Source organism: Dipodomys spectabilis, unplaced genomic scaffold (genome assembly GCF_019054845.1).
Source record: "Dipodomys spectabilis isolate Male_0828 unplaced genomic scaffold, ASM1905484v1 ptg000095l, whole genome shotgun sequence".
Lineage (NCBI taxonomy): Eukaryota > Metazoa > Chordata > Mammalia > Rodentia > Heteromyidae > Dipodomys > Dipodomys spectabilis.
The window spans coordinates 9,652,048-9,664,124 of NW_024870772.1; positions in this window are offsets into that span (position 1 = coordinate 9,652,048).

The window sequence follows — 12,077 nt, forward strand, 5'->3', positions numbered from 1 at the left end:
ACAAGAAAATAATTTATATTTATATAAAGTTAGATGGAACAATGATATTGAAATTATTTCAATGTAGACATAGAGAAAAGTATACAAAAATTTCCATTATATTTTGATGTCATTTTTAGTGGGTTAAATTTCTAAACATTTTTTTCCATCTGATTCAAATGCTATAAAATTCCACCAAAGTTCCAAATCCTCTCTTTGAATGTTTAGGAAAACATCATAAACATCATGTTAACTTAAAGTAATACAGAATTTTGAAGAATTTAAAAAAATGTTCATAGTGCAAAGTTTGTCTTTAAAAATTTCATTCTTGTAATGTTCATTTCCAATATAGTGTTTTGTGAGTATCATCATTGGAATGGGAGTGGGGAAGGTGAGGAAGGGAAAGGATAGTAGGAGAAAAATAATAGAGGGTATAAGAATGCTCCATAAGAAATGTACGTATTATCTTACCCAAGTAACTGTAAACCCTCTGTAAAATATCTTTACAAGAAAATAAAATTTTAAAAAGTAAAACTAAAAAAATCATTCAATTGAATATAAACATGTAAATATAATGACTTTCATATAAAAATCCATTCTTTTAATTTAATCTGTTTGAATATATGGAACTGTTCCTTAGCTCTGCATATAAATGTGTACATAAAGGCATTTACTGTAATATTGATGATGCACGTATATCTAAACATCTTTTATTGTTCTGTGTATTTGATAAAAATACATTTTGTATGTCTCACATTGTCTACAAGGACACCTGGAAATGGACAGCTTTGTCCTGGAAATGATCTTTGTCAGTTTCAATGATGTATCTGTGATTTTGTTCCAGTTTACTTGAAAGCTAACAGATTAGCCTGACATAGGTCCATGAATCACAGGAGAAAACTAAAGATTACTGGGCCAGATATGAAGGTCTTTATTCCTTACACAAATAGCAATGACTCCCTGGCTCCCATACCACAAGGTGACATTAGATGGTCTGGTAGGAGAAAAATGCACAGTAGTAAGTTACATTACCTCACAGAAATCTTGCACTTGATAAACGCAACTATTAGGATATACAATAAAGGTAAATGACTGACCCTGCTTTACAAGCCTGATATTGTTTGTTTAGTTTTTGATGTAAAAGTATATTTGATTGCAATATATTTTGTATATATATTTATTGTAAAAATAATGTACAAAGGGGTTACTGTTACATGAGTAAGGTAATGAGTACATTTCCTATGGAGTGTTGATACCTCCACTTTGTTTTCATTGAGTATATTACACATTTTTTAAACTTTTTGTATGATCTTTAAATAATTGTACACAGGAGTTGCCATTTAACATAGCAGTTTATGAACACAATGTATCTGCATTAATACCACCCCTTTCAATAGACTCACCCATCCCACTCCCACAAGCCTCTTCCTTTACTGTTCTTAATTTTGCAGGATATACATTGGATTCTTGACAGTATCCTCTCAAACATCAACTGTGTGATGAGACATTCTGTAAGTACAATTTTAAAAAACTTGGAAGTACACATCTACTCAAAATTCATGAAACACACAGAATGACTATTTTAAATATGTGTATCTCATTCTAAACACACACACACACACACACACACACACATATGACATGTACTGTCTGATATAATTGACTTTTGAAGAATCAAGGTATGTTTTAATTATTTGAGAGGTTACCTGAATGTATCTAGAATATTAGGTCATTTTTGTGCTTGTATTGCTTTGCCCTTTATTATCCCCAAAGAAAATAATGAGCTAGTGACATAAGGTTTATTTACTGTTCTTATTATATATATATATGTATATGAATATATGTATAAGAATACATACATATATAGGTATATTTTCCTTATTCCTATAGAAATGTTCCTGTGAAAAATGTTATTTCAAATACCAATTAAAGAAGATAGATGAAAAATTGATTCTTGTATTGTGTATTAGCATGATCACTACTATAATTTCTTTTTATATTTTCTATTATTATTTGCTTCTTAAAGGTATCATCTATAACATCATCATTATCATCACCATTCTAACTATATCAATTTATTGCAATTTAATGATTTTATAATAGAATTAATGAAATAGTCTTATGTATGAAATACTATTTTAAACATGCAAATAGGAAACTTATTTTGGTAATATTTACTTTTCTTAATATCAGAGTTAGAGCGATATTATCTGTAGTCTGTATTTATGATGTAACAATATAAATATATAAATTATATCTTTCTAACTTAAAATTAACATGTAAATAGGTAACTACATAGAAAAGTAACCAGGGAATTTTTAATCTAAAAAGTTAGATTTAATATTCCTCCAAATGCAGTATTCTGATTTGTTTATCTATACACAGATTTGTAATTATATGGTCACATCTCATCTGTTGTGTGTCGGACTTGTCAATACCATCAACTTACCAGAACTGTTGTTTAAAGGGATCACATACAGTAGGTATGTATGTTTGTCAGTTTGCCTTTACTGTAGTATAATACATGATATGAATACTTAAAGGAGGAAAAAATAATTTTGTTCCACAGTTTCAGCTTTCCTCCCCTGTTCCCTTATTCCTATGGCTGATGACTTGTGATCAAGCAAAGAATCATGATGGAGAGTGGCTCACCTCATAGCAGTCAGAAAGGAGAAGAAAAGGAAGTAGGATGAGGTATTTTTTTCCCAGGGAATGTCTCCAATGAACTTGTTTCCCAATTGCTCACACTTCGAATGATTATATTACAATTAAATAAATGGACTAATCCATTGATTAGGTTAGGTTGATAATTTCCCCATAATTAGGTTTACCAAGAGCCAACAATCATTCAACCCAAAAGCTCTTGGATAATACTGTTTGTCTGAATTTTACCAACATTCGATGGTCAAAAACATGCTAACAGATGGCGAATAAATAATGTCGAGCTGCTGGAGGAAGTAGGCAGCCCAGAAAAATGTCAGGCCACTGGAGAAAAACAAGCTGTTGCAGAGAAAGTCCACGTCCTTATCAAAAACACCATCTGAGTGAACCATTCTTTGAGTGCACTGGCCTCAAACCGTTCAAACGGGCAAAACAAGCTACAAGTCTCTGTTCACTACAAGTTCTGTTTTTACCCCACCTATAAAAGCTCTGCTACAACCAAACTCAGTGTGACCTCTCTGATCTTGACAATCTTTTTATTCCTCTCTGTGTGGTCCTTTTCTTGCCTAAAACCTTATATCTAATGCCGAGATGCAGGAAGGTGGTAATGCTTCCTTTTGCCCTTGGGCAACCAATGGGCACTGCCCCTTCTCAGTCTCTCTTTACCTCTCCTCCTTTTCCTGAGGCCTCCTTCATAAAGAGCACAGAGCAAACCAAGGCCACACGACAGACCTACTGGCCTCTGCCCCCATAAGCGGTGCATATCCCGTGGATAGCTACCATGTGGCTTGGGATATTATTGGTCATCCCTGTAAACCCAGCTGAGGCCTCTACTGCTGTGCGCTCTCTCTCTCTCTCTCTCTCTCTCTCTCTCTCTCTCTCTCTCTCTCTCTCTCTCTCTCTCTCTCCCCTCCCTCCCTCCCTCCTTCTCTTTTCCTCCCCCCCCTCCACTTCATGGGACCAGGGCCTCAGCCCTGCCATATGAGCATCCACCACATTCGAATTGGGTGAGTCCCCACCTATCCTCCCAGGGTATCCTCGCTTGCTCTCCAGGAACTCAGTTCCTTCTCTTTCTGTCCCTAAAAGTCAGGAGGCTTATCCTGAGTCTCCCTCACACCTTTGGTCTCAGTGTTGAGAACAATCAGGGGTGCTTGGTCTTCTCCGTAGCCCTTATTTTATCTGGTAGTCCTTTGGAAAGAGGGATGCTTAGTTTTTACCCATCGTTTTACCTTGGGCTGCCTGGGCACCATGGAAAACCAAAATTCCAAACCCGACCCACACATTCCTTTGTGTTGCTTATTGGCTAACTCAAACATCTTGGCCTATCACCTGACCTTAGACCCAGGGAATTAATTTTCCTCTGCATCAGAGAATGGCCTGTGCACCAGCTCCATATCCAGTCAGGTTGGCCTGAAAATGCAACTGTTGATTTCAACATACTAACTGATCTCCACAATTTCTGTGAGCAGACCGGAAAGTGGGCTGAAATTCCCTATATACAGGGATTTTTCTATTTACAATCTCATCCCTTCCTCTGCCTCTCCTGCTCTCCCTCTGAAATTTTGCTTATTTGACAGCAGTCCTCCAAAGAACCCTATCATCCCCCCAATTCTCCTGACAATCTCGTTGACCTCCTTGATTCCATTCCACTTGTGGCTGCGACCACCTTATGTGCCACCTGATCCCACTGTAGGAGCTGTTTTCAGCCCAGCACATCCACACCAACCCTGCCCCTAACCCTGATCCACAACCCCCTGGCTATACTTGTGCCTAGACTAAACCACCAGACCATTTACACCCGCTGGGGGAGGTGGCTGGGAGTGAGGGTCTCATACGGGACTTTTCATGTGGCCTTTTCATTGGCAGACCTATCTCAGATTGAGGCCCGACTGGGATCCTTTTCTGATGACCCATCTACTTTTATTAAGGAGTTTCATGACTAACCCAGGCTTATGACATTATCTGGGGTGATCTCCATGTTATTCTTTCCTCTCTTCTTACCATGGAAGAGCATGAGCAAGTCTATCAGGCTGCCTAGCCTCATGGGGACAAAATTCATCTTTTTTTGCATATTTAAAATCATTAATTTTAATTGCAAAATTGATTTTATAGCTATTTCTCCACTTTTTTTTTGTCAGGTGTGGGCCTGAACTCTGAGCCTCAGCTCTTCAGCTCAAGGTTCGTGCTCTACCACTTGAGCCACAGCACCACTTTCTCTTTTTTCTGTTTATGTGTTGCTGAGGAATCGAACCCAGGGCCTCATGGATGCAAGGCAAGCGCTCTATCACTGAGCCACCTTCCCAACCTCTATTTCTGCATCCTTTGACAAAATCCATCTTATAGGTACTACCATGGCCATGGGGGCTGAGGAGATCCCCCAGACAGGACCCCCGCTGGGAATATCAGATAGACACAGAGGCAGTCTTGGTTGAAGGCCTGCGGAGGCACAAAATGATTCAGTGCCTCTTGGATGTTTTATAGGCTGTCTCCCATAGGTTATTAATTTTGCTAAATTGAAGGAAATTACTTTGAGATAAAAACCTGCCCCCTTTTTAAGTAAACTTACCAAGGCCCTGACTTAGTAAACCTGCTTGGACCCCACTGGGCAGGATGTGGGGGGCAGAAGGAGGAGCAGCTTTTTAGACTCCCATTTTATCTCTCAATCAGCCACAGACATAAAGAAAAAAACTCAAGAAGGCCGAGGATGGCCCTCAAATCCTTACCTGTGACCTGGTATCCATGGCCTTTAAGGTGAAGAACAGGAAAAAGTCTGATAGGGAAGCCCGCTGTCACCAAAAGGCAGCCTACCAAGTCCAAGCTCTGGTCGCTGCCCTAAGGCCCTCTACTTGGCAGGGCTGGAGGAAAACGTCAACCACCTAGACCTTGCTTCAAATGCGGCCAGGAAGGCACTTGGCAAGGAGATGCACTAGACCCACCCCATCCTCCCCAGAAACCTTCCATTGAGTGAGTATTTTCAGTTTTCTGAGATGATGCTGACAATTCAGTTAAAATCTAATGAAGTAATTTTTACATACTAGACCAATTTTAATGTTAAGAAATTATGGAATGTAAAGTACTGCTTAATTTCAATTGAATATAATTTATTTTTATTTAGCAACTCTCAGAAAGACACTATGAAATGGATGATGCTATTTACTAGTAATAACAATATCAATAATGGTAATGATAATTAATATGATGTGATCTTGTATATCTGAGTATAATGCTTTATCTATAGATGTAATTAGAATTTTTTAACAAAGCCTATAATTATGATTAAATCAATTTCTGTTCATTTTATAATTTTAGTCTGAAGTAATGTACTAGCATAATTTACAATTTAAATAAATATATTAATAATTTCTCACTTTCAGAGGTAAAATTACTCATACAAAAAAAGCTATAGAGAAAAGAATATTAAGGGGGCTGGGAAGGTGGCTCAGTGGTAGAGTGCTTGCCTTGCATGCATGAGGCCCTGGGTTTGATTCCTCAGCACCATATAAGCAGAAAAAACCAGAAGCAGTGCTGTGGCTCAGGTGGTAGAGCGCTAGCTAGCCTTGAGCTGAAGAGCTGAGGGACAGCACCCAGGCCCAAAGTTCAGGCCCCACAACCTGAAAGAAAAAAAAGAAAGAAAAAGAAAACAAAAAAGAAAAAAAAGGAAAGGAAAAAAAATAAAATTAAGCTTGCATGATGCAAAATCACATGCATAAAATGTTTAACAAACTGAATAGGAAAAGAATGAACTGATGCAAGAAAATTTGAAAATAACCAACTGAGGAAACAATGTGCAACTATTAAACTCATTTTTATTATTTTTTTAATGGACAGTAAAAGATAAATTATATATTACTATGTTTACATGGCATATGACAAATTTATAATCCAAAGAGGAAAAGTATCAAATTAGAGAATGTCAGGCTTTCAAGTTTTTATTCAATATTTCATTTCTTAAGTGATATGTTAATAAAATAATGTGTACTTTTCAGTACAAATGAACTATTTTACTTTATATAAATGTCAACTTACATTTATGAATGTAAAACACGTGGCTCATATTAACAACTATCTACTGTACTCTACTAAGAGTATGAATGACCAAACTTTAGAGTTAGAAACAAATACATTTCTAAATTTTAAACAAATATTTGGGTAAAAAAAGAAAGTAATTATTTGAGAAATTAACCTATTAGTGCTGTGTAGGTTAATTTTGCTCTTATGTCCATTGTATTCATTCCATATAATGTATCATAATGAAACCTTGTGATTACTGTAATAGATTGGTAGATGCAAGATGTTACTTCAAAGATTCTGCTCCAAACTTACTGTTTTTAAACTCCTCCATCACACAGCTTCCTGGATGATGATATTTGAATCATCAGAAATATTTGGGATAATAGGGTTTGGATCCAAAATGATTTCTAAACCACTGAAACATTTCAAGGCCAACTATAACATACACTGATTAAGCATTTTTATTGATTCTGGCATATATGCATAAGTATAGGAAGCTTATTGAAAGCAAGTCAGAAAAGGAGATAAAATTTTTGAATAATAATAATAATAAAACTAAGCTACAAAGAAGAAAACTGAAAAGAGTTAATCTGGGTTTTTTCAGTGAGCTTGGGAAAATAACAAGGGTGAAAGTGTAGAAAGAAATCCATGAGAAAAATAGTCATGTCCTTTAATGTCTTTAAGAAACAAAAGTCTCACCTTGTTACTGCATTATGCTTGTGCAAATAGATAAAATATTCAACCAGATTGTTTCTTTATTTTTAAAATGAGTAATCAAAAACTGAATTGCAAATTACCAAATTTCCCCACTGTTGACCTAAAGAAGAGATAGCAAAAATAGGAAACAGACAACAAATACTGTGTTTACAACAGAAAAAGAAAAAAAAATCAAAATAAGGGCTAGTTTCTGTGTTATCTGCTAGAGAAAACTGGATTGGATAATCTCTTGGAATAAGTTTTAAAATTCCACAATTATATAACAAACCTTTATTTTTAGAGTAAACTTTTAAAAATGTTCTATATAAGAAGGAGTTTTTCCTATACCTCAAAATATAGAGAAGAAAAATCATGCTTACATGAAAAGCAAAGCAAATTGAATCCTTTAAAATAACTCTAGGGCACCTCTAGGGCATCTAGTATTGAACCCAACATTGTTCCCTGTCAAAATGGGTGCAAAGGAGAGAAGCTATAAAAATTGTAAAAAAGCATTCTCTCACATTAATCTAAGATGGCATCTGCTGTTATTGCTGTAGCTCTGTTGCTGTCTGATACAGGGCCACATGACCTTGAGTGAGAAAGTACAAAAGTTTTAGCAAAGGAGAAGCAAAAAAAATGAGTGAAATACTTTTAAAGATACATTATGAAACTTTCTTAAAATAGAGTATTTTTTCAATTTCATAGATATGACCTTGAATATAAATCATTGAGGAAATTAATGAAAATATTAGTTGTTTATGCAGAAATGCACGGAGCAGATGTGAAGATGTGATTTGTGTAGAAAATTCTCCTTCTCTGCGAAATAAAAATTTTACCATCAAAAATATATTTCTCTAATTATATCTAAATATGTAAAATAGTTGGGAATGACAGAATGCTTGGTTATAGAGCTATATAATATCTGGATTCATTTACATACGGATTTATAATACCATTGTTACATAAGGGACAATTGAGGAAACTGAGTAAGGAGGTTTGAGGCCAAAGTAAAATTGGGATATATTAGTTATATCTTATTACAAAACAAACAAAGATCTATATGCCAACAAACTATAAGCTAAATAGATAATACTTATGGCACTGATTTAAAAATGAATTAGGCTCTTCTGATAAATCCTTTCGGGTTGAATTTTTATAGCCTGGAATTTTCAAAGTTGGAGGTGGATGGTGCCTCTAAGTCTAAAATATAAGACAATATTGAAAACTCTTTTTTTAACTTTTAGACTGAGTCTTACTATGTAGCTCAGGTTATTGTCCTCAAACACTCAATCATACTGCCACTGCTTCCCCAGGGTTTGGATTCATTGATACACCACTGTTTTTGCTGGTAACTAATGTTCAATTATTGTGTCTTTCAATATATCCTGATCCAAGTAATTATGATGATAGTGTACCTAGAAAAAAAGAGACAAATTTTACATATTACCTTGGAGACTTCTAAATATACAAAATTGAAACAAATATTCAAAGTAGAATCAATTTAAAACTAAAACTAGATAGATGACAGATAAGATAGATACCCAACCAGATTGATAGATAGATAATAGATAACAGAGTGAAAGTTGCATCTTAACCCTTGATTTGCTTAGGTTTAATAATTTACTTCCTTCCCTCTCATCATTCCTTCTTTGTATTCCATAGAGAAATTACAAATGGCTTTTTAACTAAACTTCAAATAAACCATGGATGAAATGCTTCCTAAATGGAGGTAATCTGATTCCTTCAGGGAAGTCCATTTGAAAAGAGGAACAATTCTGAGTTCACAATGTGTAGCAATCACAAGTGTTATGAGAATTAAGTTTTCAATGTGAATCTTGAAGGATATTTCTCCCTAAAACTTTCAATTCAAAATAATAATCGAGGGGCTGAAGCATTATTGTGAAAAGATAAAATCTTTGCTGCTTCAGTACTTAATACAACAACAAAGGTTATATTTTGAAATGTGCCAAGTGTCTCCAAAAGGTATACTATATGTGAGTGTGTGCATGTGTAGTATCTAGAATCAAATCAACTAAAATTACCATGTTGACTCAAGTATCTAGAGCTGACAGTGCACCCTTCAGGCATTTTGAAAATCCTCAACTAACAGTGAGACAGCTGACAGCAAAAGAATGATGAATTAACACACTGAGAAGCAGGGATGACTGTAAAGAGAATTAGCAGAGAATGTTTGAAAAGTTGGCTTGTAAATACAGTAGGTCTATTGTTTTCATAGAGATCTTAATCACAAGACTTCAGAGAAATTATTCTCTGTCTTATTAATGTTGTTACCAACAATGGTAAAACAAGCATTCACTAATTAAAGGATAAAATGGTAACATATATAATGATTTCAGATTTTAGTAGTAATATTAATGTGACATTGCTATAAACAAATAAATATTAGATTATAATGTTACTTGATTAAGAGATATCTTAATGCTTTGAACATGTACAAAATCTATAAACAAGTACAAAACACAATGTCTACTTAAGAGGTATATGTGTGGTAGCTCAATAGAAAATTAGGCTGTACCAAATAAATTAAGCAAAACAAATTTTGAAACACCATTCGATAGAAGTACAAATTTAAATAAGAAAATTTATAAATTGAGAACTGTTTAGATCTACAGAAACAAATTCTTGATTAATAATTCCTGTCCATGAGAACATTCACAGTGATTCATCTCTATTTTTCATTCTTAGTTACACTTAAAATAAAAAGGCATAGAATCCCAGCATGAATATTGTTTTCTGAAAATATAATATAGAATTAATGGTTCTTTGATTTGAGGATAAATCAGAATTATCTCATGAAATTAGTAAAAAGCAAAACTATATTGATGTGCATGTAAGATCGTTGGTTACTAAAGATGGAATATAGGACCTCAAGTTCTCCTTCGTTGCATTTAGCCCCCAGAACTTTTTGTGTTTTGTTTTTGAGATAAGATTTTATCAAATTTTCATGTGTAGGCCTGGAATTTATAATCTTCCTGCCTTTGTTGCCTTGTAAAGTCCATAATTATTTTAAGTCCATAATCTCTAAAGCTATGTCTCTTTAAATTTCTACACTCATTTAAAATTAAATTAAAATATCTATAGCTGCACACTTATTCTTGCACTTAACTTGTATGGCCTTTATTGTCAATAATGAATTTTGCATTTGGTTTCTTCACTTTCTTCTTTATAATTTGCTGCAAAGACATTGTTTTCTGTATTTGAACATTCTTACACAGAGGGAATATATAATTATTCATTGTTTTGTAATGCATAAATTCATCCAACTCTGTACTTATCTATTGTGGACAATGAATATGCTTCCTAAAAACTGAGTGAATTCAGTTACTGGGAAAATTGGGGGCTTAGACCAAACCTGTAAGTAGGTTAGACTTTTGGGAATAAAAGTAAGTGTGCTGAAGTAGTCAAAGAGTAAATAGTAATGAATTTAAGAGAAAATATTTTAAAGTATTGGAGATACTGCTGTTTATTTTTTTCTAGTTAAACTATAAGATCAATTTGCTAAATTGTTAAATTATTGTGCAGTTCACAAGAAAGAACAGCAGTAGGAAAATGGTATCTATAAAACATTTATAATAATTTTGTAGCATTTTTCTCTGCAAATTAAGAAGTTAGTGTTAATTGCTTGTAGAAACATCACCTTCCTATGTTCATGGGTGAAGTGACATTAGTAAAAGTTGGAATTGCTATCTGACAACATACACTACTGCAGAGGTACTGTAAGATTGATTTTGCTAGAGGCAGACGTAAGTTAGAAGTACCTTACCATGACATCTAGACCACTTCCTCCAGAAATTGATAGCATGAGCGTCATAATAGTGAAGAACATACTATTCTCATTGTAAAGTAGTCGTAGTTCTAGGAAATGGCTGAATTTTAGCAAGAAGGGAAATACTAAAGTGAAATTCAGTGTACCATGTTTTTTTATAGTCTAACCTCATTAAAATGTATTCACTGAGGTCTTATATTTAAAATATAATAGCAGTTCCTAGATTTAAATGAAAGAAAAGGCAGCACCTTGTAAGGGATATGATTAAAATAAACTTTTTTATAAATTTAATTTTAGGTCAAGGTGATGTACAGTGGGGTTACAGTTACATATGTAAGATAGTAAGTACATTTCTTGTCAAACTTGTTACCCTTTCCCACATTTTTCTCCCACCTTCCCAATCCACCCTAACCACCAGGTTGTAAAGGTCATTTCCAACATATTGTCTTGTGAGTATGGCTGTTACATTGATTTGCCCTCTGTCCTTTGTTTCGCCGTTTTATTGATCCCCTTCCCTTATTCAGATAAACAGTTTACCAAAATGCAAAACAGTGACAACAAGGGATAAACCATAGGAGAAAAAAAAGGTAAAAAAAGAGAAAGAACTACACAGTACACTAAAAACAAAAACAACAGCAAAGAAAAACCGGCCATAGCAGCCCATGCAGGTAATCAACAAGGAAGATGAAGCGGGAGGATCAAGAGTTCAAGATCAGCCTAGGATACACCTTTGAACATTTGCCCAATGAAACAATGATATTCACAAGACACTATGTTGGAAATGAACTTTACAGCTTCAGTGAAGGGGGGGAGGGAAAGGATAGTGGGAGAAAAATTGAGTGGGTAACAATGTTTGACTAGAAATGTCCTCATTGCCTTACTCCTTAATGGTAACCGCCTGATATAGCATCTTTACAATAAAATTTAAAAGAAAAAGAAAAAG